Below are 26,455 nucleotides of genomic sequence, written 5' to 3' on the forward strand. Positions count from 1 at the left end.
AAAGGAAGGAACTTTAGAATGATTTGCCTGAAGGACAATTTCTCCACGTCGCCCTCTGGTGGCCACAATGTACAGTCACATGAACAGGGGCCTCACTTGCTGAACAATCACAGTTGCTTATTATAGTAATTGATGCAGAACCACTACCAGCATTTATATGGACCTTTTCCACATTTTGCAGGATTAGAAATGTTTAGTTATTTTTAATGTTTTTGTTTTCCTCTATCAATCTCTCATGTAATTATATTATAGCAGGTGTTAAATGATCAAGGCTAAATATTTCACAATTTTTCAGTATATTGTCTTGTCGCTGTTTTTACATGCAAGATATGCACTTGGCCATTTCAGCAGTAGTCAGGCACAGTATGATGTTCAAAAGAGAGACTGGAAAGAGTCCTTGTTAGGATGATCAACTATGTTGCCAAGGGAACCAGTGCTACCTCAGCTTTCCACTTGACCCGAGGACACAGCTCCACATGGAAACTTACTAACACCAGGCTCATGTTCTCTTTTCAGGATTTATCATGGACTCCCTCGCCATTAGTGCTGGATAAATAGATGTCATAGCCTGGCTTTTCTCCATCAGTAGCAGCGGATGAGGTGTCAGTTATCCTCTCCGTTCCCAGCTTGTTTCTACACGAAAGCGACAAATGACTTTTCCCCACCTGTTGAAGACGTAACAAGAGTCACATGCCGGGCTGATAAGGACACCATAACTCATGCTTTGTCTGGGTGACTCACAGCGAGTGCGTCACTCCACCCACACTTCAGCTCGTAGTGTTACAAGCGTGGTGTGGGTGGGGGGTCTGCGCTGACGGTCCAGTCACTGGCGAAACGCCCCGAAAGAGAGATGTGTCAGGAGCTGTACGTGAGAGGTGCTGCCATGGATCTTGGGTCACCGTGGAGACAGATCAAGCTCGAGGTGTGGTCCACCACACCCTTACTGTGTCACTGCCAATAGACAAACAATACACTGAGAAATTGCAAATACAGACAGATACACAATAGAGGGGCAAATATCTGCAATATTTAGCAGCAGTGCTCATGGAACACTAAGTATTTCCAAAAGGTTGATCACATATTCCAGAATTCATCTGAATGATCACAGTTCAACAGTTAAAAGTATGACATTGGAGTCAACCACAGAGCTGTCACAGGATGTTTCTGGTGAGGGAGACTTAGCAATAAAACACATTTGCCCAATGTGTAAGAGTAGTAAATCTACATTCCATAGCTGGGTTGTGGCGTAACATCAGCGTAGAGGGAAACAAGTAAGCTTCTATCTTATCGCATTACCAAAATAAATGTACGAAGTGCCTGGAGCAGCCTTACGTTTAAAATACAGCTGAGACATAGCATTGGCTCTGGAAATATCTTATGAAGCTGTACTGGAGTAAAGCAGATTGTTTTAATGATCTTGAAGTTTTATTCTTTCTGGATTCTGAGGGAGATGCAGACAGGGGAGAGACCTCAGGACATCATTACTGAAAGACAAGTAAAGGCCATGCTGCTGCGTCTCTCTCGATGCATCACAGAAAGCAGATTGAGACACTTGTTAAAACAGTATATAATGCAGAAATCACAGCCATGGAACTACCCAGCAATGCGAGGAGTTTTGCACTTTAATCCTCCCAATATGCTTTCTTCTAGGGCTACAAAAAAAAAAAAAAAACGCCACAATTGTACAATTATGTGTCCATTTAGTCATTTTGCAGATGCTTCTTTCCAAAGCAACGTACATCTCAGAGAACAATGGAAAGAGTGCATTGCATCAACAGAAGGCGAGATCTGGATGCAGATGCGTGATTTCAGAGTTCAGTCCATTTGTCACATTCCACCATATAAATCAGTGCACATCACACGAATAGCTGCATATAGGCTTTTCCATCATTAAACAAACAAATCTTTAACAATGTTTTAAACATAACACATACCTGTTTACCATGCACTTACAAGGTAAGGGGAGAAGGGAGTCTGAAAGAGGTGTCTTGAGATCCTTCTTAAATGTAGAGAGAGAGATTCAGCAGTTCTGAGCGAGAAGTGGAGGTCCCTCCTCAACATGGGAAAGAGAATCGAAAACCTTTGCGCTTTAGATTTTGGGCCTTTCGTGTGTAGGACCACCAAGCGGGCAGAAATGGACAAGTGTAGCAGTCTGGTTAGGGTGCAGTGACTGATCAGGTCACGTAGATATCGGGGAGCAAAACCGTCGATGGTTTTGTAGGCCGTAACCAGAGACGAGGAGGGGAGACACATGGGAGTGTTTCAGCAGGTCAAACGCAACTTGTGCAGCAGTGTTCTGTATCAGCTCGAGAGGTTTGAATGCAGAGGCCGGAAGGCCAGACGAGAGAGAACTGTAAATATTACAGCTGCATATTGCTGTATATCTGTATATATAGTTATTGTTGTAGATATAATAGTATACAGTATATTTACTGTTGTATGTATATATTTATTGTATAAATATTATAGTTGTAAATAAATTATATTTCTATAAATCAGTATTAGATCAGTTATTTCTCAGTCAAAACTTACCACCAATTGATCTGTAATTAAATATGTTCATTCCTGAAGCATAATTTAACTAAGGAGATCAGCACTAAAGCCAACAAAAGACCAAAATGATAAACCTTCTGAGATTCCCAGATAACTCAATGTCTCTCATTGCTAGAAGAATGTTAAATACCACAAATATCATGGAATTTTTTAACAGTCTTGGGCAAAATGAAAATGCCACACCACAAAGAATCCGGCATAACCTGGAACTAATGAATCACTTCCTTAATTCATTCTTAATTAATCATTTGTGCAGCCCAGAAATAAGGCCTCATATCTCCACCCGTCTCTTTCGGTTGGGAAAGCCTGTAAAGTTTAACTATGGATCTTTTCAATCTAGAAATCAAGATGTCTCTTTTTTTTTTTTTTTTTTTTTGAAGATCTCAGAAAAATAAGGCAAATTTTGGAATAAGTGAGGAAAACAAGCAAAATATTCATGGAAATTCAATCTAAATCTAAATTAATTCAGCCCAAAAAAGATACAGGTAAAAGATGCCCATGCAACCAGATCCTCAGTAACCTTTATCAGTCATGGTAAATATTCATGTACTAGACGTCAACTGAGAGGTGACAAAATTTCCAGATACGTAAAACGAGTTTGCCACCAGAAAGGGGGTAGCCTGCACAATTTAAAATTGGGAGGAGTATTCAGCTGCATTACCAGGGTTACAGAGGGATTCATTTTAACTTTAAAGTTTCCCATAAGGATGACACCTTTAGCATTGCTGGGACTGACAGTTCGTTGTTCCTCAGGTACAAGAGTACATTCTCAGCATAAAGGGAAACCTGTAGCTCTCTCCTCCTACTTTTGTACCAGATACGGCCTTACCTTATAACAGCTTCTGCTAAAGGATCAGTCACAAGTATAAATAATAATGATGAAAAGGCACAGCCTTCCTGGCGACTATTTCCTAAAGGGTTATGTCTGACAGCAAGCCAAACAGAGTATAGAAGCTTAATTAAACTATATGAAACAGCAAATAAATTTCATTGTACCCTATAAACTACCTTTCCTACAAAAAGACAAATAAAACTTGTAATACAGTAGGTCCCCTACTTAGAAAATTTGATTAGGACAAAGCGTTAATTGATTACTTGAAAAGTTGATTCTGGGCTTTGTCATCAGCGCTACAGTTCTGTCCTGTTCCAACCTTGACATGAAGGTACAAGTACATTTACATTTATTTACTTAGCAGATGCTTTTCTCCAAAGCGACTTCCAGTGAACTCTATGTAGTCTTATCAATAATCATATAAGTAATGTGTACTTGTAATGTGCGCTGGCAAAAATGGTGGTGTTGGACTAAGCAACTGTGTTCTGACAATCGCCTCTGTGTCTCTCTGTTGGTACGTCGCCGTGGAGAAAAGCATCTGGTAAATGAATAAATGCAATTTAAAATTCGGCAGCCCGGACGACTCTGCAGGATGGGAAGCAGCAGCGGGGCTTTTTTGATCGGCAACGTTGCAGCAGCACGGACTGACTGCCTCTTTCTCGCTCTCCCCCAGCTTGCAGAGTCCCGGCTGGCGAACAGCCTCGTCCACACACCTGCACATCCCGAGTCTCCTGGATTGGTATTTACTACCCATTGTAAACAAGAAAACACGATACAAAATATGGTCAGAGCTAGAGCAGGGTGGAGGCATACTTAAGGCACCAGTAATTATTTGCAATTGCTAACTGTCAGCATTTCACACTAAATACTTCTCGAAAAGTTCTTAACAGCGAAAAGTTTACCAGAAAGTTCATAAGTTGGGGACCAACGCTGCTTAAAACACAACACTCACAATTGGAGTTCAGCCTAGTTTCAACAAATCCAGCCTCATCGAGCTCAATGATTTTTCGAAGGAAAGCCTCCAGCCTCCCTGCCACAGTTTTGGTTACAATTTTAAAATCTACGTTAAGCAGACTAACAGAGCGAAAGGCTTTGTCATGTTTTCAGGTAGACTAACCGAGGCCATGTTCCCAGAGTCAGGCATACGACCCTCTTTGAGCATGTTGTTCATTGATTTTTCAGGCTAGAACCTCTTATTGTTTTCCTGGAGTTATTTATGCCATGGGGCTTTTCCCAAGGGCATTGATTGGGTAGTGTCCCAGGTCTCTCATGAGTAAATGAGGCAATTCAGAAAGTACAGCCCTCTTCAGAGACACTTGGCAATGAGAACCTATCCAAATAATTGTACTTCCTCAGTCCAATCTTGCCCCTGTGAGTAGAGACCTATAAAACTCAAAGGAAGGAGATGTTGCCTGGTTCAGAGATGACCACTTAAATTCAGGACTCAATCTAGAAACGCACAGTTTAGGTCTTTTTTCTCCTCTTATACTGATTCTAAGACCTGGTTAAGAGATTTTGCTATGTCTTGCTACAAGAACAATAAGGAATACCCAGTTTCTCCTATAACCTCCTCTAAGAAAGGTAAAGAAATGAACTTGGGGTAGACAATCCAGAGCAGCTGAAACAGATGCACCTTACAGTTGTTTCTGCTTTTAGTTGTACCAATTCATCTCCATTTCAAGAGTTTATACCTGGGATGAAAAATAGCGTACTGTATACAGGAGTAGGGTTCGGATGACCGGCCAGCGAAATATACAGCTGCCCTTGAGTGTGAAGGTGATCTGTATCGTGTGAAAGTGGATGAGAGGAAAGTAAGAGTTGACACAATGATCTGTAGCTCGTGGTTTAACTACGAATGCAGAAGGGAATATTCGGTTTCCCTACATTTCTTGTTAATGGAAGGTACGGTATCGATTTCCCATCGCCTTCTCCTGCACAAGGGTTTGAAGCTCATCTTGTCCTACTTGTAGTTTTCCCTTATAGAAAGCTTCAGATAAACTTTTTTTTCCAGTTATGCACAAGATCAGATACCACAGTAACTTGTTTCTATAGCTGAAATGGAGGGAAAAAACTTAACATCAACAGTGATATTTACAAACTAGGCTCCATCACACTCTTTCAGTCACCAGTATTCTTTTGTCACATGAGCTCTTCATTTCACAGAGTTGGCAGAAGCAAGACGTGTTTTCCAGTGCTTCCACAACAACCTCCTCAGACTGCGAACCCTGAAGCAACTTGTCTCTTTGACTCCTTCAGCCAATTTACTTTTTCGAGAGGCAGTTAGGTAATGCTCGACACCCTTCGGGTAAGACGTAGCAAGACGTTCCAATTATGACTCTTTAAATCAGTAATGCTACTCTTCCAAATCTGACTCTTAAAATCAGTAGGGGAGTAAACAATCCAAAATTGTGGGTTTCTAGAGCAGAGCCAGAACATAAGAATTCTTCTCTTTCAGGCCATGTAACCCTTTTCATTCTTAAAACACACAAGGCATGTTCATTTGGATTTCTTTCGATAAAACGGAATGGCATTTGGGAATGCATCTGAACGGAGGGGGGGAACATAGCGTGCAGACAGAATAATCTGAAAAATGAAACCTTGTACACTGGTTGATCTTCAGAGTCTGTTTGCTTCCCAGGGACTCAGCTATCGCCACATATTTGGCAAGTTTCCTTGTATGTGTTCCATGAAGCTTGTTTAGAACAGGGAAATGGCTAGAAGTGAGTTTGCGAGGAAAAGCAAGGAACTACATCATTTAACGTCATGACCACAAGGCTCTGAAACTGTTATATAGTGAACAGTTGCACAGTGAAAACGATATGACCAACATGTTCAGTTTTCCAACAGGCTACGGAAGGAATATCCTCATATGGAGACAGCAACTTTGATTTTAACTCCCCACAACCATGATAATAAACCACCCCTGGACATTGTTTCGATTTGTCACAGTACCAGAATTTGGGGCCTTCTTGGGCTTCTTGACATTTTTCAAGGGTTTCTAGAACAGAGTTAGCAAAACAGTGGACACAAGAGCATGAATCCTTATTTAACTGACACCTTTGTCCAACTTGACATATAATGCTAGAAGATGAACTTTACATCGATTTACCCATCTGTACAGCAGGTTATTCTTATTATATCATTATATCAGTTGAGGTCAAGCACCTTTATCAAAACGACTACAGCAGGACTGAGATTCAAGACATAATGAGGACAGTACCTGGTTCCAGGAATGGAAAAATGCAGGACAGGTGTAGGCCACCAGACTCGAGACACTCAATGTGTGGAGAGCTGTCAGTGACAATAGAGCCCTAGTTGTGGATCTGACAATTTCCAGTGATTTACCCATTTACACAGCAGAATATTCTTCACATTGCAAGGCTATTGTGACTTTTCCCATTTATTTATCAAAATTACCTGAATTAGCAGGTAAAAATAGACTCGCTCACCCCACATCTTCACTGTTGGCGTTATTAGCTGAGCACAAAGTGTTGAGGTGACCTAGAGAAACAAAGCAGCAGACTGAAGAAGCTGTTCCACCTTTTGACTCGCAAGTAAGCTCATCCGCCCTCGCAGTCGCTGGTTTCGTCTACAGTGGTCCGCTGTTCTCAGACACAGAATCCATCCCCTGCACCATTAATCACCTGAAGCCTTTTTTCTTTTCAAACTACGGAAAGGAAGACAGGTGGAACAAAACGAGGACTTTTTCCATCTTATTCTGCTTCTTGTATCAGATTATACATTATGATGACCGTCTAAAGGAAATTACTAATTGCAGCATCCAAATACCTACAGCCAGTACCATCACTGTGATGGAAGTGTACTTTCCCTTATTTATTTATTTTTTTTTTTCTTTTTTTTACATATTGAAGCTTCTTAGTTCTACTAAAACTTTAATGTCCACTAGAAAACAGGTAGCGAATCTGCACAGTCACTGTACCAATCCACCGCGAGTACCTTGGGGCTGGATTCCAATAACCTTCAGACAGCAGGACAAATTCCTCAACTAGTGCTCCGCCAGAGCGGTGGTGGTACAATCCGTTTCACAGATAAATATCACAGTATTACGTATTCTCTCAGCAGTTTATACTTTACCCATGTATACACTGACAACTTTCGGAGCAACAGCGTGTGACGCACACAGCGGTCTGCTCATTGTGAGGGACAGCTGGCGAGCTACGCGTGGGGGCAGGGGGATCCATCCTCCTCGCATGGGGAGAGACGTTCCGAGGGCTAGAGGGGGCCGATGACTCACCCCGTCGAAGGGGTGGGAAAGGGGGATGGGGCATTGCAATCATGGTTCCAGGGCTGCAAAATCGTTAGCGACACCCTACAACGCAGTCCTGGTCAGTGACGTTTTTAGCCTCGCTCCCTCCCGCCTGCCTCAACCAGCCCAGACTCGTTCGATGAGATTAAAAATGAACCTCCTCCTCCGCCAAACGCAGCCCTGGCCGTAACTCATAATCTGTCATGTTCTGCTGCTCTTTATCCCCAGGAAGACCAGGTGTCTTTATTTCACCTTTGCAGTCCGTGGCGGAAACGTGAGGGCTGACGCGATGTCGGGGCACAATACCAGTTTCGCCCAGCAGACGGCACAGAGGAGCACGCAGGGAGGGAGGGAGGGAGGGGAAGAGGGTGCCAACGGAGAGCAAAGGAAGAAGCTGCCTGGGCTTGCAGTCACACCTCTGAGTTAGAGCTCTTTTCATCCTGAAGCGGAATCCGGGGCAATTAAGCAACGAGAAGCACCCGAGTCCAGGACACCGGGTTTCGCAGGGTAGAGCTGGAGGGATGGGCCAAGGATCACCCAGGCTGTTCATTAACAGGTCTGCACGGAAGAAAAAGGGAAAACCCTCGGCAAGTTCTCACTCATCTGAGACTCATCTTCCACCGCAGGAATTAAGTGCGACTTCTGCAACCGCGGGAAAGAAAATGCTGCGCGGAGGCCGAGCGCTCTCGCTGCGCCGGCCCCGGGGTGGAAGAGAGAAGGACGCGCGAGGGCACAAACGCCGCGGCCCGGTTCTGCGGAGCGGCCTCGCGAGCAGCACCCACTGCGATGACCTCTGGACGTGGGGGACACAGGCTGTCTGAGTCCTCCTTGCTGGAACAACACAGTTCCTCTCACCTGACCTTTAGCAACATACCGTCACACATAGCAGGCAGGACAAATGCGCGCGCGCGCGCACACACACACACACACACACACACACACACACACACACACACACACACACACACACACACACACACACACACACACACACACACACACACACACACACACACACAGAGCATGCTGCTGACACAGCCGCACTTATACAATCAGTTGGGCCAGACTTTTCCCCGAGCTCAGTTGCCCTGGGAGACTAGCTGACCAGGATATTCTGGGATGGCAGAGCCAAGCCTAGCGCAGACCTACTTCTTATGTGGATGGGTAGAAGCGATGCGAGGGGCGGATCAGAGCAAGGAGGGTGCGAGGCACGGTGAGTTTCGCGCGGCGCTCCGTTGATGAGAGCCAGGCCCTCGTGCGGAGACGCGTCTGTCCGCGAGGCCACGTGCGGACAGCCGCGAGGCCGACGGACACGCAGAGCTGCGTGCGTGGCCCGCGAGCCGCTCGCGTTCCTCCTGGCGCCGCGACCCCCAGGGGAGATGAGGCGAGCCGCGATGGCCGACGCCTCCGCAGTGGAAAGTTACAGCAGGGCGTTGTGCCGCCAAAGACGACGCGGTCAGTGCCGCAGGACCACGCCCTGCAGTGGCACGGGCTACAGCATCCAGACGCAGGGAACCACGAGGTGACAAGCTCGCTTCGGGAGCCAAATCGCAAAGGAAACGTTCCGCAATCTCCGCTCCTGCCTGCCTGCCCGCCCGCCTGCCTTCAGCTCGGAATTACTTTTGTACACGAGAACCTCTAGTGCGGCAAATTATCGGAATTTAACTTGGAGAGCAAATTCCAGCTGGCCTCTGGTTGCCATATGCACAGGCATGCAGTGAGGCAGCAGCGTCCCGTAGGCTGCAAGGAAAGACCCTGCAGCATCTGCCTGGGAAAGGGAGGAGCAGGCAGGGAGAGTGAGTGAAGTATAATCCTGCAATTTACAATAAACAAGAGGCAGGCCATGCCTCTGGTGCCCCTCTAAAGCGCGCACACACACACACACACACACACACACACACACACACACACACACACACACACACACACACAGAACTTCCAGGGATCCCTGACCTTTTCCTTTAGATCAACAAGTTCTGGAATTCATGGCAGTGGCTCTCCCAACTCAACAGCGAACATATACCCCGCAGGCATCCCCAAAGGATGCAGCACGAAGTGTAGGAGGAAGCCCAACAGCAGGAGAGAGTTGCGGGGTGCACTGTGACTTGCTGCTCCTCCACCCACCCCCGCGGGAGTCAGGGCCTCGCTGGAGCGTCAGCCGCACCATACAGGCTTATCAAGTGCTTCTCGACTGAACGCTCAAGGTCTGTTTAAACATGCTTCACCAAAGCAACATCTTCACACAAGAGCAAATATTTCACAGCATTTTAAAAAAAATAAATAAATGAATAAATCACCAGTGTTTTGCACTTTCATGCTGTTAAAAAGTACTGAATTTCTATGAAGAAACTATTTTACGTAATCCTTAATTCACACGTTCCGTGCCCGTTACGTTACCTCTTCAGTAAGCCCATTCTATAATGTTTAAAGCATGGAATAATTTTTTTTTGTTAATTTAATTATTAGTCAAAAAAGAAAGAGCAGAAATAATGACCCAGCAATTTATGCAAAAGCATCCGCTTTGTAACGAGGGGTTCGTTCTGGGTCATTAAATTAAAAGAGGGTTTCCGGACAGCCACCCGGATTCCAGTACAAGCTTAACACAAGTTTAAGCGATGATCCCAACCCCTGGAGCAGCGACCCGGTCCTCACCCCAAGGACGTGCCCCGAGCTCCTGTCCCAGGTGCAACTGGGACTGTACTGGTATTTACTTAAGAGATAAATACCAGTAATACTTCATGCTGTGTCAGACAGGCAACTCACCAGAGGCCCCTCTTTCAGCCAAGTTAAATGGAGTCATCTAATACTCATCTTACTCACACTCTACTGCCTCCAGCCCCCATCCCCCGGTGCTGTCCAGTTATCGGAGTCAGACAGGCTGCCGAGCCAGGGGTAGAGTAACGCGGCGCTGTCCCGGCCCAACTCCGCGAGCAGCTATTGACAATTTCCTGAGATATTGGACGCCCATGCAAATGAGAGGCCCAGACATCTGGCTAAATTAAAGGCAGGCCGCTCTCCCACGGCCCTCCATGTGGCATGCAGATGCACGGCCCTATTGTATATTATTACCGTCTTTACCCACCCACGATACGCTTCTGTCTGAACGAACTCGGAATTTAAAGGTACGCTTTTTAAATCTATTTTTGCTTATAAAATCTATTTTTAATCGCTTCGTAAATCTGATGTTTCACTCCGCCGATTGGCGACTTATCTCAAACACCACATAACCGCATTTCTTCCTCGCAACCTTGGTCCGCGCACACGCAAAGACACATTGCCGCCCGTGCGAAAGAGCCGCTCCGTAGCTTGAGCGAAGGACACGCTCGGCTCGATCGAGCCGGCGGACGTGGATTCGCGCACAGTACCGCGGCTGCCAGCAACTTACTGTGTTTTTAGGAGTATTGTACTGTAACCTCCTCACAAGATAGAAACAGTGCAAACATCGATCTCCAAAAACAAATGTATGATGGGGACCATAAACGTGTGGTGATTGAGTTTGCTGAATACAGTGTGTGAGAGAGAGAGAAAGAGAACGGTAGAAGAACGGAAGGGAGATGAAGGACAGGCCTGCGTCTTGTGCTCATGTGTGCCTGCAAATGAGATACACTACCAGCGGTAAGGTAAACAGCGCAACGCAAGCGACTCGCTCTCGCAGCAGAGTAAGGGTGTGTTTTTCGTTATACCCATCAAATTACCAAGTATCTGGTGGAAAAAGGATCTTGGGGAGAGGGGCTATTTTTAAAACTGTTGAGTAAACGGCGTCTTTCTGTAACCCAGTTCTTGCAGCTGTTCTTCTGGGTTTTTTTTCCCCCTCATCGGTTTAGTCCAGGTGCAGAAAGTCTACCTGAGGTCTCCTCAGGGGAAGCTATTAAGGGAGCTGCTCAGTGGAGGCCTCAGGTTCAAGCAGCTGGCATGGGCTATGGACCAGGTCAAAGGCAGTGTCACAGAGGGGAATAAAGGGGTGGGATGGAAAAGCTCTGAGCTGAAAGGAGGGTGCGCTACTTCGTTTTAATAAGATTGCCCGAGCAGACAGACGTTCTTAGAATTACATAACCCGGTTTTAACAGAGATGCAAACTGTCTAGGCGACAGGTCTGGCCTGGACGTCACTGCCCGGATTAAGTGCCGAGGCATTGGGGCAGTAGATTAAAAATTCACAGTGCTCTTCATTGTCTTTTTTAATTCTAGCTTCTTCACCCACGCAACCCATTCTCATGGGTATACAACTATTTCTGAACCCTGAATGTACCAGCTGCTAAATGCAAATTGAGATAATTCAGGGCTTTGTCATATGAAGATGCTTGGGTCGGTACCGTCGGTTTCCTCTCCGAAAGAAGTCGATACTCGTTTATATAATAAACGAAGAGTAGGGCACTTGCAGCACAGCTCGCAGGGGTTAATGTTTGCAGGCTTTTCACCAGTCATCAGAACTGCAGAGATGCACTTCCACTGGGCTTCTTAAAATTTATGATGAAGCAGCCAGGTGAGACCCTCCAAAAGCACTAATTTTAGAAATCATTGGTATTTGGATTAAAGCAACGCAATGAACAGCATGCTCAAAGAGACCATGTCCTAAAGCTGGCAACAACAACCGAAAAGCTGTTAATATTATTTAACATTTTAAAGATTAAGAGATATTGCGTAAGCTTAGTGTTCTTTCTCCTCATATCAGAACATCTATCTTAGACTACTAACCATTTAAGGCTTCCTGGCCATGTAACTATGAAAAGGGTTATCACCAACACCTGTACTTAGATACCCTTCACCCCAAAGACAGTCATCTTTCAGATTATTGACCCTTGATCTTCTCAAGAGTAGATAATACTACACTGGCAAAGCCCTTCACTGACCTCAAGAAGCTTTTAGCCTTTAATCTCCACAGGTGGTCAAAGGCAACCATGCCATAGTAAACAGGCTCTTTACTCACTCAAGGCAGAACAGCTTCTACATTTTCATAGCAGCAATTGTTTCATGGAATAGTCTGAAAAAATATTGCTTCATGCTTCTGAAATGAGTCACTGTTAAAGACACTGATGAAGCAAACTATTCCTACCAGGGTACTTAGTGATAGGATATCAAGGGTACAGAAAAATTTTCCATCTATTGTCAAACTTCACAAGCCCTTTTGTGAGACATGGCATATTAACAGTGCAAAGATGGAGTTAAAAATTCATATAACTTGTGTAAATACAGAACCTTCTTTTGTACTATCTGTACGGAAAGAAACACTGCTGAAGAGGAATGGGAATATCTTGTTTTTTTAGCAGGTCCCAGTCAGGACCAGGCAAATGGCTCACATTACCAACTTACTAGTTAACACCCTGACTGCAATAATAGTTGGGTTAAAACAGACATTAATTCCACAAAAATACAATAACTCAAAACAGCAACATGTCATTACGTAAAAACAGCCTAACCAGTTCCCATGCTCTCAGGGCTGGGGACAGACTGGCCCCTGGAACAAATGAAGTTTCAGGCTGACCCTAAAATGAACCGATGACTTGTCATCAATTGCTTCTAAACCAGTACTGCCTAAACTGATGCAGCAAGCTACAAAAAAAAAAAAAAAAAAAAGTAATTTGTTAGACTGCTAGAGGGTGCATATATTGTTGGAAAATGAGAAAACAAGAAGCTAGTGCAAGGGTGTGCAATTCAGGAGAAGACTGGAGTGGTTACGCAGGGACAAACCTCACATGAACATCTGCAAATTGACAACCAAGCAAAAGGATAAGGTACACCAAGCAAAGATCGGGTGGTTAAAATCATCTCCTGTATGGCAATGCACTTGTGGGGACCATCAAACCAGGTAGAGCTGCTCAAAGGGATGCTTTCAATAAGGCCCAGAAATCCCTTAATAGACTCGGGACAGACTGACCTCAGCACCCCCCCCAGCCAATCAAGAACAAGATGATCAGGGCAAAACTATAGGCACACCTCTTACCCACTTTGCAAGAAAGCATGTGGCCTGTGTTGGTACTTGGCCCCAAGGTTCTTTAGAAGGCACGCACTGTTCTGGTCTGTATTCCGAAGAAATTGTGACCTTGCCTTTAAAGAGATTGCTTACAAGATGAGGGCCACTGAACCTCAGGGTTATGTGGAAAGCCTACCAGGGCTTAGAGAGGCAGTGCATTGCACCCAGACCAAAAGGTCCAAAGAGTTAATCACATGAAAGGAGGAGAGAGATGTTACATGCATTTATTGAAGTTTACTGAAACAGGACAGTATTTCACATAGCTCATTTGACAAAAACATCAGGAACAAGAAAAGCACAGATCTCGTATGTGTTGTGAGCACCAAGAAAAGCATCAGGGTATTACATTTCCCTGAAAGACTAGAGCTGATCAGGAGGCATGGATCCTTCTGGAGTTGTCCAAACATGTCTCCTTCAAGTCCACAGGGCAGCTCTCCAAAGCAGCAGGTACTCGTCAGCCGAGCTCAGGAATGTTTCCCGGGTTGCCTTTTTCCACCAATGTAAAGCATGACATGACTCCAGGCCCGCACCAGACCCTAATATGGAGTGGTGTGAAGTGAGGTCCTCGCTGGGTGCGGAATGCAGCTGAGTCAGTGTGGCAGCCAACCATTGGCTGCTGTCTATAGGCAAGCAAACTTACACAGGTCCCACAGGCAAGATGTACACAAATTTCAGGGAGATGAGCACCACAGGTCGATGGAATCCATTAGTTTCTACATGCCTCTGGTCTGGAGACAGGATTGACAGTTTCACTGCACATAATGCCGGAGAACTGCCACAGATGCCCCAATCAACATTCCACAACCTGCCCTTTTGCTACCCCAATGCATCTTGTTCTGCTGGGGGTCTTTTCCTTCGCTGATGCAGGAAAGAGCCAACCACAACAGTTCTTCAGCTGGCAGCTTTAGCGGGTACACATGGACATAAAGCTTGCCAGTGAAGAACTGCTGCAGGCCAGCCAAAATGCTCTCTCACTGCTGCTCTCCCACTCACCGGCTGGACTGGCCTCAGCAGAGCTTGGACCTGATGTTAGAGGGAGAAAACAGAAAGACCATTCAGTGCGAGGAGGCCGCATGTCTGGGCAGCCCCCGTAGAGAGCAGGAGGGCTCTACGGTCAACGGTGGTTTGTCAGCCCACGAAGGAAGGACCCTGCCGATATGGCCAGCAGTTGGCAAGTAGAGGTTCTATCATACACAAGTTGGACTTCCTAGCATATCTTTGAGCCCTGGCATTATGAAAAGATGCAATACTGGACATTGTGCAAGAGGTTATGTACCAGAAAGAAGCAAAGAAGGGAGAGAGAATTTCAGCAAATATTTTACATTCTAAAGACCGCAAGCTTGTCTTCATTCTGTGGATGCTCATGTAACTCAAAGGCAAGAGCCACTCCTACTTAGCTATACAGCTACCCATAGGTATTCAAGCCACAACTGGCCCACATCAGCCACTGTTTTTGTATTCTCTCCACTGATGCTTTAATTGAACACAGATAAATACTTGGCCTCTGGAAAAGGCCAGAGCTTTTGATCACGCAAAAGCTTTCAGCGGGGACACTTTGCAGCACTGCAAACGTGGCATTGAGCAGCTACTCTCCTGCACAAAGGAACCAACTGCTTCACCCCTTGACCACCCTTTTAAATGTAGCCCTGCAAATAAGACAAGCCAGGAAAGCTATGGTACCTGAATGGGAAAAATTAGGGATGTAAACCAGTAGTCAAAATCTGGGATGGGTGGATTCATAAGTCAGCTGACACTCAAACTCAAGAACATGGTCATTGGGGGCTGTGGCAGCACGGTTCAAGCAGTACTCCAAGCTACATCAGGTGTATTTATAGCTTTTCAAGGGCGACAGTCTTTCCCGGTGGCCCTGGCAAACTCATTGACCCCTGCTGCGGTGTGGTCCAGTGCAGGGAGCCAGTCCCCCCCACCCCCTACAAAGCCAAACAGTGCTGCCTTCACATGCACCCACACACACTTGCTTGGTGCTCAGACTTAGTGAGGCAGATGATAGACAAGTGGTCAGCACAGTATTTCCCCCCTTTTATATAAATGAAAAATCTAATTTTCCCCTTTTTCAGTCACTGAAGCATGTTAAGTGATGGCTAATCTACCCTGCAGGACATGCAGAGAGCCATATCCATGGAGTTATGAAAGGACTGACTGGGCAGACTGGTGAAAGCCCAAGAACAGCAGAACACATTCTATGTTGTTGCCTTTGCTCAGAGCCCATCCACATACATCCAAAAAGGCCATTTCTACCCATCCCCCCAGCAGGGGCAACATCACATTCCCCAAAACCAGAAGTGCCAGCTCACAGGCCCACTTTTCTATGCCCTGGTGCTGGGAGTCTTGGAGGATATGCTGCCACACGAAGATCAAATGTTTATACGCTTTGGTCCGAAGGGACCGACCCCACATCCCCAAATACATAAGCACACCCAAGCTCCAGTCCACCTCAGCAGAACAGCGCACATTTGTCACTTATTCCACCTCTATCTTCAACACATCCTTTGTGCTGCACAAAATATTGTGCTCCCCGGGAAAGATTTATTGTAGATGGGCCAATGCTTCCCAGAACAATTATGGGCAAGCACAGTAACAGAGTGAGATGCACCCGTTAACACCCCCACCCCAACCACTTGGTTTAATCCCATGGCCCCTTACAGCCATGTCCCCAGCACCGCACGCACTTCAGCCTAGCACTCCCTGAACAAATTAAGTCATTAATCACCACAGTTCAATGTCTCATAGGGGGCAGGGGCAAAGGGTACATTCATATTTCACCCTTTTGGTTCTTTAGTGTCAGTTTCCAGGGCTACAGTAGGACCCAAAGCTTTTTTTTTTTTTTTTTTGAAAGCTTCATGTGCTAGAGGTTCTTCATGAGGTAGCAATGACTCAACATTGACAGGATTTCAGAGGAGGAGCCACTGAACAGCATTTTCACAGAAGAACCCAAAACTTTCCTTATATGCATGCATCACCTGCAATAAAAGCAGGGTTATGGGGAGTTGTGGGTAGGTAACAGTTCTGCTTCTTGACACAACACAGAGAAAGGCCATTGTAGCCTGTCCCAAAACTACCCAAGAAACCCTGACTGAACTGTCACCAAACCAGTGACATTTTATTCTTAAATGCATGGAAATTTACAAACAGGAGGCCAGGCACACTACTGGAATAGCACCACTGACTTATCACATGCCAGAAACTATGCCTTCTGCAGTCCAGAGAAGGCTAGGGGAGACTATGCGTTCTTTACATAATCCACCCTGCTGCCCTAACAGACATGCAAGTTCTACATAACTCTGCACGCACATACAGGGGAGGAGGAGGAGGAGAGAGAACTCACAGCCAAAAACACCCCACCCTGCTTTAGACATGTTTGTGCTGTTCTGAATAATTTGAGGTTTAGGCCATAATTTTGGCATTCTCTGCAGATTGCAGCAAACTGTTCTGGAAAGCTATGATCAGATTTCTGGGGACAGAGACAGGCTCTTTAGTTATGGGATGTCACAGGACACGGCCAATGAGATGACAATGGAAGATGTCCGGGAGCCAGTCCCGCTAAGGAAAAAGCCAGCAAATGTCTGCTGTACAGAGAAATGAGTATAAATATGCTGGAAACAATGTCAAGCAAAGTGACAACACTGCCCACTATCCCCAGGCCTCCATCTAGCAACAGGGCTACCATGACCAGACTGAAGAGAGACTAGCAATGCTCAGGAAAATCAGATTTTCAAAGCCATTGGTTCAGTGAGTCCTTTCTTCAGTTTTAGAGGGCATCTAGAAAACAAGGCTGACATACAGCTCAGACTGATCACACACTTCCCTCTAAATTATTTATGTAGCACGCTGAAGGCCTGCACACATACCTGGTCTCATTTCATCCAAGGCCACAACAAGCTAATCACATTGACCCTATCAACATTTGATCAAAACTAGAAAAATCCAAGTTCCTTGAACATTTCCAACTTTAAATTCAAAATATTCACCTATATAGTCAAAAAAAAAAGCATTAAAATGAAACCTGAATAAGTTGGAAAAATGGGTAGACTTGTTCCCTGGCACCCCCAGCTGACAACTGCAGGGGTAGAAAACAGGAAGTGCAAACCGATTCTCACCCGGAGGACAGACGTCAGCAAGACATCCTGTTGCATGACACCAGGCCTGCTGCCCCCCTCCCCCCAAGCATCCCTGGGACCTGTGATGCAAGTAGTTTTTCCTGTAGCAAGACAGTGAGCGAACAATGTGCACACACGCTTGTCTCCATCATTGTGGTCAGCACAGTGCATCTTGTTCCCCTTCGAGGACCCTGCTTGCCCAGTCAAAATGACACACACACACACACACGACTTAAGACAAGTGACTTTTGCAAAAAGTTCTGAGGAAACATGACGTGTGTAGTTATTTACGCATGCCCTCACCACAGCTTTTTACATGGGTGTAAGTGCATGTGTGAGTGTTCTTAGTGGAATAAACCATTGTACCACAAGGCCTGAGCTAGGGCATTCAACTGAACTTCCAGGCCTTCACACTTACGTTGAACACCCCCTTTCAGGCTCCATGCTGAACTCTAACCCTGGCACAGCTGAAATTTCCTCCAGCTGCCTTCAAGCACACAGCATGCAAACAAATACTTTGATATAAGGAAATTCCAGCCTCATTACACAATGGAAATGACCATGGGGCACCATAGAAGTAGCAGAGTCATCCTAGGAATTCTTATTGCCCACAGTTAATATCTGAACTATCTAATATCCAAGAAGCGAGTGAGAGGGAGGATATCAACCCATAAATCTGTTCCACATGGCTTTGAGGCAACAGAGTTGCTGAAAGCAGGACAAGGGTAACAGCACCTCCTCCTGAATGTGTAATGTGAACTCCTGGACCCACCCATCCTCAAGCACAGGCGCGTGCACATACACACAGCTGTGCTGGGATGACTGTACTGCAGCAGAATGCAGATGTTCTGCAGGAAAAAAAGACAACCCTGCAGAAAGTAGATGAAAACTTTGTGGGCTCCTGCTTCAAGCAGTAAAACAATTGGGGGGGCCCAAACCAGGAACCTGCTGTAGCCATAAAATAGAGAACTACACAGTAGTACTGGATCAACGCAGTATAATAGAGCAGGGTCTGATAAACTAATGAAAAAGAGGAACAAAAACCAGAGGGGATTCAGCACCTAGAGGCACTTATACCTTTTTCACCTGTTCTTTAAAATGGACTACCACATTTAAAGCAAGAATATCTGGCTTCATTTTAACACACATACCTTTTTATTCCATCTTTCGCAGCAACACTGCAACCCAACTCCCAGATATCTGTAACCAATAGGTCATCTGAGACAGCCCACTATGACATGGACTTCCATCCAGTTTGGGACTAGCTCAAAGAGCCTGTTGAGCCAGTTCTCACCATTCTGCAACTATCACAGACAAGAGCTGAGTGACAACTCCACAGTAGGCTCAGTCATCCAACACAGATGATTTCCATGATTTTTCTTCTTTCATCCAGTTCCTAGAGAGGAAATCTGGTTACAGTTTCACAGCAGCTAGCTGCAAATAAAAGCCCTTGGCAATCATCAGATCTCCAGAGCTTCTAAGACACCTTGGTAGTGCTGTACGCATGCATACCTACGGGGTGAGCAGAGGGTCTGGTACACGTACATGTCTTTACATATGTAAATGTGTTCTTTCCCATGCCATTGGACAGGCATTCAAGTGTCACTGTACCTCACCCTACCACCAAAGCCCTTGTCCTAGATGGGGACTGGTGGGGGTCCACCAGTCCCCATCTAGGGGAAGGGCTTTGGTGGTCATCCTAGCCATCCTGTCAGAGTTGCAGATATACACACCTAGAGTATAGATGGATTGCACATCTTCAAACATTTAACTTCATTTGCCAATTTCCTGTACTGTGCAGCAGTAGTGAGTACATTACAGCATCCAAGCTGAATGTTCAGTTTTTTTAATTGATAAAAATGCATAATTAAACACATTGAGCTACTAATATGGCACAAGGTCAACAAACATTTTTAAATACAGCTAGTATTACCAACTAAGCCTTTGGCCTATTTGAAACTAATCTCAAAGCAAGATAATATGCAAACAGTTCTGTAACTCCTGGTTTTCTTGGAAAAACTCCCATGTGGCTGTTACTTGAACAGAGCGATCTTCCACACACATTAAGTGCAGGCTTGTGGAGTTCGTTCCTCTGGACGGCCTTGCTCTGTTCCGGCTCTTTCCCCTTGGCTAAGGGCCCGTGCCGCACATTCCTGGGATGCCTGGTACATATGGTACAAATTCCACTCTGTCTACTGAGGCCCTCCATTCTGTCTGAACTGCACTTTGGGAACTGGCTCCACCCCTCATCTAACTCCTGCCACTTCCAACACCATGCACCAGGGACTGCCTCCTGCTGCAGCTCAGCACATGAGGTGTAAGCTGCTGAAGACCAAACTGTCCCAGCATAGCAAAGCACCACTAAGGTCAGCCTCAGGAGGGTCCTGCTTTCCAAGCTCTAAAGTCATCAAGCTGGGGGGGATCTAGGCGATAGGATTCAGTGTACAAGGAGCAGGAGTGTGGTTTCTACAGGGCACTCAATCCCTCTTTCTCCCACACACACACACACACACACACACACACACACACACACACACACACTTCTAACTGGGTCAGCAGTGTGAAAAAGTAAGGCCTGCAACCTGTTAATCAAGAGAAGATTATTCAGGGCCCAGAGCATAGGCTCCCAAAGAGAGCATAGTCATTCTTCAAGTGTACATCAAACTGTCAAGTTGGACATTCATGCAAGATATCAAAACTAAACCTATGGACATTCCTTGACAGATTAACCAGTAAGAGACATTCATTTGCTAGTGATCTCAGTTTATTAAACTTGTTAAGAGATAGATTTGTCTGAAATAAAAAGAATGTCTATAACAAAAAACTACAGTATTGGTTTGGAGTAGTTTTATTTCTAGGGGATGCACTTGTGTGTTTAATTTACCTTGGATTCTTTGTGCCAGAGAAAAGCCAGGTGCAGGCTAGTCCTGGATCATCCCCTCTATGAGGTAGCTAGCTGTTTCTGTAGCCAATTTATTGCTTTTCATGTTAAACCCCCACCACACACACACACACACACACACACACACACACACACACACACAACCTGTCTCACAGCCAAAAGGGGAAGTCTGGTGAAAACCCCTTAGGATCCTATACTTCCTGATACCATATAACTACAGTAAGATTTAGGGTCTCAAGGAGTCATCTCTCCTCCCCAACCTACAGCATACCAGACTTTACATATTCCTTAAGCAATCTTTGCAAGCCAAGAACAAGTAACTTAAAAGCAATTACAGCTTCTGCATCACTAAAACAAGCCACAGAGATCAAAATACAATGCAGTCACTATAGAACACCACTGCTCCTGCAGCTCACAGGCTTCTCCACAGACCTGGATGGTGGCGTTGCTGACATCACTCTGATGTCTATATTACTCTAGCCATGCAGAGATAAAGGCGAGGCCCACCTTCAAGCCAATTCAATGCACAGACATGACCGAATAATAAGGCTCACAGGCAAGTTAAGTATCATTGCCATCTCCAGCATCTGGAGACTTTTCCCTTCATCTCTAAAGGGAAAGGAAATAACATATCAAGTTTAAGGTATATATTTAAACCTATAGCTGTGAAAGAATCATGGGCTTTACGTTAAAACAATCGCAGCACTAATTTTAACAGGCTTTTATCTAAACTCAGATGGAAAGCTGAATGCCATCCATTTTATTCTACACTAAAACATCTTTAAAGATTAAGTACATTGTAATATGACGAACTGAACAAGCAAGCAGGAGTCTTGTCTCCACAGGACAATCCAAAAGTATAAGAACCCTTCCACACCTTGCTTACACCTTTTTGAGAGAGGAAAAACTCCTCACACGTAACAAAGCTTTATGGCAACTATGACATAACACTAACTGCCCCTGAAGACACTGCCAGATTTCAGCAGAGAACGGAGCGTTTGCTCAGAATACAAAACAGATCAAAGACTCCCATCTGTGAGTCAGCCCTCCAGTTCCAGCATCCCAAGGATTCAGCATTCTGCACACTGACATGCTGAAGGGGGGGAAAAAAAACTGCATTCTTCCTATCGGCTGTACAAAAACTGCCACTAAAACCAATATGGTCTGTATAAAGATTAAAAACAACAGTTATGCAAAAAGGCCTCAGTATACACCTCTTTTCCCCTCTTGCCTTGAGTGGCCCATACTTCACAGCTTCTCATTCTATTCAGACATACCATCCATATCATCGGAATCTATTAGGTCACGTATTCATTACGGAGCATGTTGCAATCTCAGAAATAAAACAAACATTAATTCACCTTAGATCATCTAGTTGGTGAAACCTGTTGCACTCTAGCTTTGATGAGGATGGAACTTAGATTTATCTGTCTTTGCCAGTCTCTCACACACACACACATTACATGTATGACATGTCACCAGAAACAAATGCGTTTCCTGCATGCATGAGGCCGGTTCCAGCCTACTTGATGACCTGAGAAGCAATACTAGCCAAGTGGGTGTCGCCCAAGCTTTGTAATTTACAAGTTAATTTCTGAAACCTTCCCCTGGGTATAGTGGAAATATAAATGTCAGCAGAGCTGCCTGCAGGAGGGGGCATGTAAAAGCCATGACCATTCACCTCACGTTTGACTGGAGGGTGTATGCCATCAGGTAGGGGGGTTTAGAACACAGGTGTCAAATGAGAGCTTGGTTACAAGCAGCCACATTGGCTCTGTTGAAATCTCTCAGTTAAGGTTGCATAATCACAAGATCCCAAGGTTGTGATAACATTGGGTTAAACATAATTCCTGTTTCCAATTAGAGAAGCAAAATAACAAAAAGCCATCCTTGTAATTCCAAACAGCACTCTTATTTGGCATTTCGTATAAAAGTGCCTTAAATGTATTAAAAGCAGCTGCAATGCTCAGATGCAAAAGGCATGGGAGACAAGATTCGGTTGCTTCCCATGCAGGGCAGCAGAAGTTCCTTTAGTGCGGAACCCTTGTCAATACAGTACTTATGGTATCCCCAAAGTGTACTGCTCATTCGCCAGGTCATCCAAGCAAGGAAATCAAACGGCAAGCCAAAGCCAAAATGTTAAAAAAAAAATTACGCAATTGCATTACCTCTAGCTTATAATATTCCCTTTACATTAGTGTAATTTGGGAGCAAAAGGGGCATGGAAGTATTACCTGTGTCCCAACAAACACCACCAAGAAACGCTCGTCCATGTTAGGTGCTTTCATTAAAAAAAAATAAAAAATAAATAAAATTCCAATTCTTGTTAAATGTGTATCGAAATAATAGGGGGCAGGGAAATGAAGCACAGCAAGAGAGAAATTGAAGAAAGTTGCTAGGAAAACGCTGATCCAGTGTGACTCAAGGGTGTGGCTGCCCAGCCGGCCCTCCTCACCACATGGACTGCGGTCATTTTAGGTGTCGCCTCTTCTTCAAATAAACGGCTTCGCTGAAGAAACCCCCCCCCAAAAAAAAAAAAAAAAAAGTGACGATGAAAACTACTAACTAGCTTTCATTTAGTCTCAAGTCCACATTTAATATCTGCCCTATGGCATTAGCACAGGTCCCTACATTAATGTCTTCCCCCAACGAGTTTAAGATGCACTTTCCAGAAAAGATTAAATGATACTTTTGAACAGTTTCCCCCTCCTCCTCCTCCCCTTCCCAGAAGTTCCCATTTCCCGTGTTCGAGGCAGAGCCGTGTGTCGGCTGTGAACTTCTGACTGTACGAACAGGTAGAGCGGAGGAAAGCGCCGCCCACGGCCACGAACGACATTGAACGCACTGGGTGTTTCCTACAGCACGGCTCGCGCTGAGCACGAACTGCGCTGTTTGACACGTTAACAACACTCGCGCGGCGCTTGGCCGCGCGACCGCTTTTTTGCTCGAGCGCGAACACGTCGACGCCGTCATTTTGTACATTAAAAACGTACGGGAGGCTTTAGCGAAGCACCCGCTGTCAGCGTTACAGAATCATGTGTGTCGTGTTAACAGAAAGGCACAACGGCGGTCCCTGTGGGGGGGGGGAGAAGAGAAAAAAAAAAAAAAAAAAAAAAAAAAAAAAAAAAAAAGGTGTCTCCGAGTCCATTTCCACCGTCACGACGAAACAAAAAATGAAAAAAGTACTTCAAGTTTCCTGCCTTTTATTACGGGTCAACTTACTTTGTAGCAGAGTCCCGGAAAACGCCCCGTGTCGCCAGTCCCGTTGATGCAGCCCCATCTTTCGCAGCTCTCTGACACGTATAGAGCTTTTAAGTAATCTTTTTTAAAGGATATTTCTTTGTAATCTAGGCGAACGGGGGAAAGGCGTTGGTCGCCCTGACACCGACACCACGAAAATGGCACTTTCTTTCCCCTCACTCTGTAGTCTCCACTCTCCAGCCATGTCGGCGTTCACTGTCACTTCTAGTTCTTCAAACTCGTTTGGCGATAAAACTGCGCGTTCATCTGCAATGAAAACCAACATCCGAGAAGGGTTATCGTGTCTGATCGCTAAGCACTGCATTAACAGTTATTATGTAAAAACGCTAATCGTGAGGCAGAGCTGGCTGGCTGGCTTAAAAACTGAAGAATCGATTTAATCTGAGCTGCCGTTTTCTAGCTAATGAAAGGGACAAAAAAGGACCAGCCCTAGTTTACGACCTCGAATGCTATCAAAACCAGGCCATCTGATTTTACAGACAATGATGAGCCGGTACGCTCAGAATGCCCTTTTTAGGGATGCCCCACCTTAAACCTCAGAAAACTCCGCTCAGCCAAATGCAGCCCTCAAATTACCTTCTTCTTAACGCGTGACATTTCCCAGAAGAAGGCAGCATTACATACGCTGATGTGCCGGTCGAACAGGCATTATATTCTTATTTCAACTACGCCGAGTCAGGGACAGTCAGTCCTCGCCTCACTTTCCGATCTCTCACGTTCCCATTCAGCTCGCCGTCGCCCGAGTCTCCTGTCCAACTCCCTTCAAACCGGCTTCTCACTCCGATCAGCTGGCAGCGCAGTGACGCGATCAGGAACAGCTGGCCAATCAAACTCCAACTTCACAGAGCAGCCGTGACGCCTACTTCGCCAGCTAATGATTGGCATGTTTTTTAGCCAATGCCGTGTACCAAGTTGCAAGAAGCCAGGCACGTAAAAACCGTAATGACCAATTAAAACGCATATCTGACAATAGCGTTTTACTTTTAACCAATAAAATTACGGAGAATTGACTATTCCCATCGATGTAAAGTGAGTTGAGTGCGATTGCTTTATCCAATTGAAATTAACCGAGTTTTCTGACACGAGAATAAACCTAGATGTTGTAGTATTTCATAAACTCATGATTCAGCTGAAATGACCCAGGACTACAGTTTCTTCTTTAATTTTGATGTGAGTTAGCAGTTTTACGGAAGTATCAGTAGCCGAATACCCAACAGCCTTATACATAAGTTCAACACAAAGTAGTTCAACCGGAAACGGATGACTTTGATTAAAGTTACACAAATAGTACAACTTACCATTTGTTGACGTTTAATACACTTTAAACGGATTAGATTTCAAAACCCTGTAGCGCACCCGTAACTGAATGAAAATATTTAGTTTTATAATGAGTTACATAGAGCACATAAAATATTGTTACGACTGCAGCTCACATCAGTTTAATAATTAATTGTCAGCAGTAAAACCTGATTTCACTCAAAGGGTCAGAGATGTGTTTTTTACATTAAAGTTCAAGCCAAGGGATATGTCATTGACCATTACTGTTTGTGCCAACTCCTTAAAAAAAAAAGACATGTGGACAGGAAAAAAATACAGAAAAGGCTAAATGATTATTTGTTGAATTATGGTAAGATGCTTGTCGCATAATCATGCAGTTGGTTTTGCTCATTATTCGAAGCGAAAATAGGCTGTGTGGATATGTCTCAGTTTTTTTCAAAGAAACGCCTCGATGACAAAGCTTAACATTTCACTGTCGATCAGGGTCGTTTCGTAACCTCCTGTTTCAGACGATATTGAGCCCACAGAGCTGATGTGACTCTGAGTTGATTTACAGCTGGCCATTTCACTGCGTACACAACTAAATCTTAAAAAACGAGTCATAATGCAACATTCAATAACATTATTTTTTTTCGCTGTGCAAACATTCTGTAACAGCATTTGCACTGAGTACACATAAAACCAGTTATTTGATTCAGTATTCGGTTGATCTCATAAGTACGCCCCGAACCGTGCTGCAGAGCAGGCTCAGTGAAATGACTCTGAAAAGTAAATTGTTTGAATGGTGCTTTTCAGCCATCCTTTTTGTAATCGTTCCTGACGTTTTGAAGGAAGTACGAGGCTGGTGTGACAACCGCTCAAGTGCAGGCCCGCGTATTGGGTGGAGGCAGTTTCCCCTTAATTGGCGGTTTTCTGACATTCCAGGATTCTTCAGCTGGGGGTGACAATGCTGGACCATGCGATGGCAGTAGGACATTCCGTGATCGCAAAATGAATGTCCCAATCCACTTTTTCTCTCTTTTTCTGAATATGTAATGCATTCAGAGCCAAGAGGTCTCGCTGCATGTATCAAAATATATAAGCAAGGAAGAAGAAGGCAAATGTATTCCTGCAAAACTGAAACTGCACCGTAAGACCATTTGTTAATTGTGGGAAATTTCTCTCAATATTACCCATTAACCCTCTCCAGGCAGATGTTGCAAATTAGCATCAGCTGGTACAGATTTTTCCTGCTGCTAGTACTAATTTGGTCCTGAGAGGGTGAAACTGAGTTC

At 44.9% G+C, this 26,455-nt stretch overlaps 1 protein-coding gene across 1 annotated transcript in view; it reads right to left on the bottom strand.

The window, feature by feature from the left end:
* The window catches only part of aipl1 (aryl hydrocarbon receptor interacting protein-like 1), a 30,241-nt gene extending 5,552 nt beyond the window's left edge, over nucleotides 1–24,689 (bottom strand). The window contains exons 1-3 of the mRNA XM_029255736.1: nucleotides 24,480–24,689; nucleotides 22,877–24,149; nucleotides 742–951 (exon numbers count right to left, since the gene is read on the bottom strand). The gene's annotated coding sequence lies outside the window, so the exon portion shown is untranslated. The remainder of the gene's footprint in view (nucleotides 1–741; nucleotides 952–22,876; nucleotides 24,150–24,479) is intronic.
* Nucleotides 24,690–26,455: the final 1,766 nt, after the last annotated feature.

Source organism: Scleropages formosus, chromosome 10 (assembly GCF_900964775.1).
Source record: "Scleropages formosus chromosome 10, fSclFor1.1, whole genome shotgun sequence".
NCBI classification, from domain to species: domain Eukaryota; kingdom Metazoa; phylum Chordata; class Actinopteri; order Osteoglossiformes; family Osteoglossidae; genus Scleropages; species Scleropages formosus.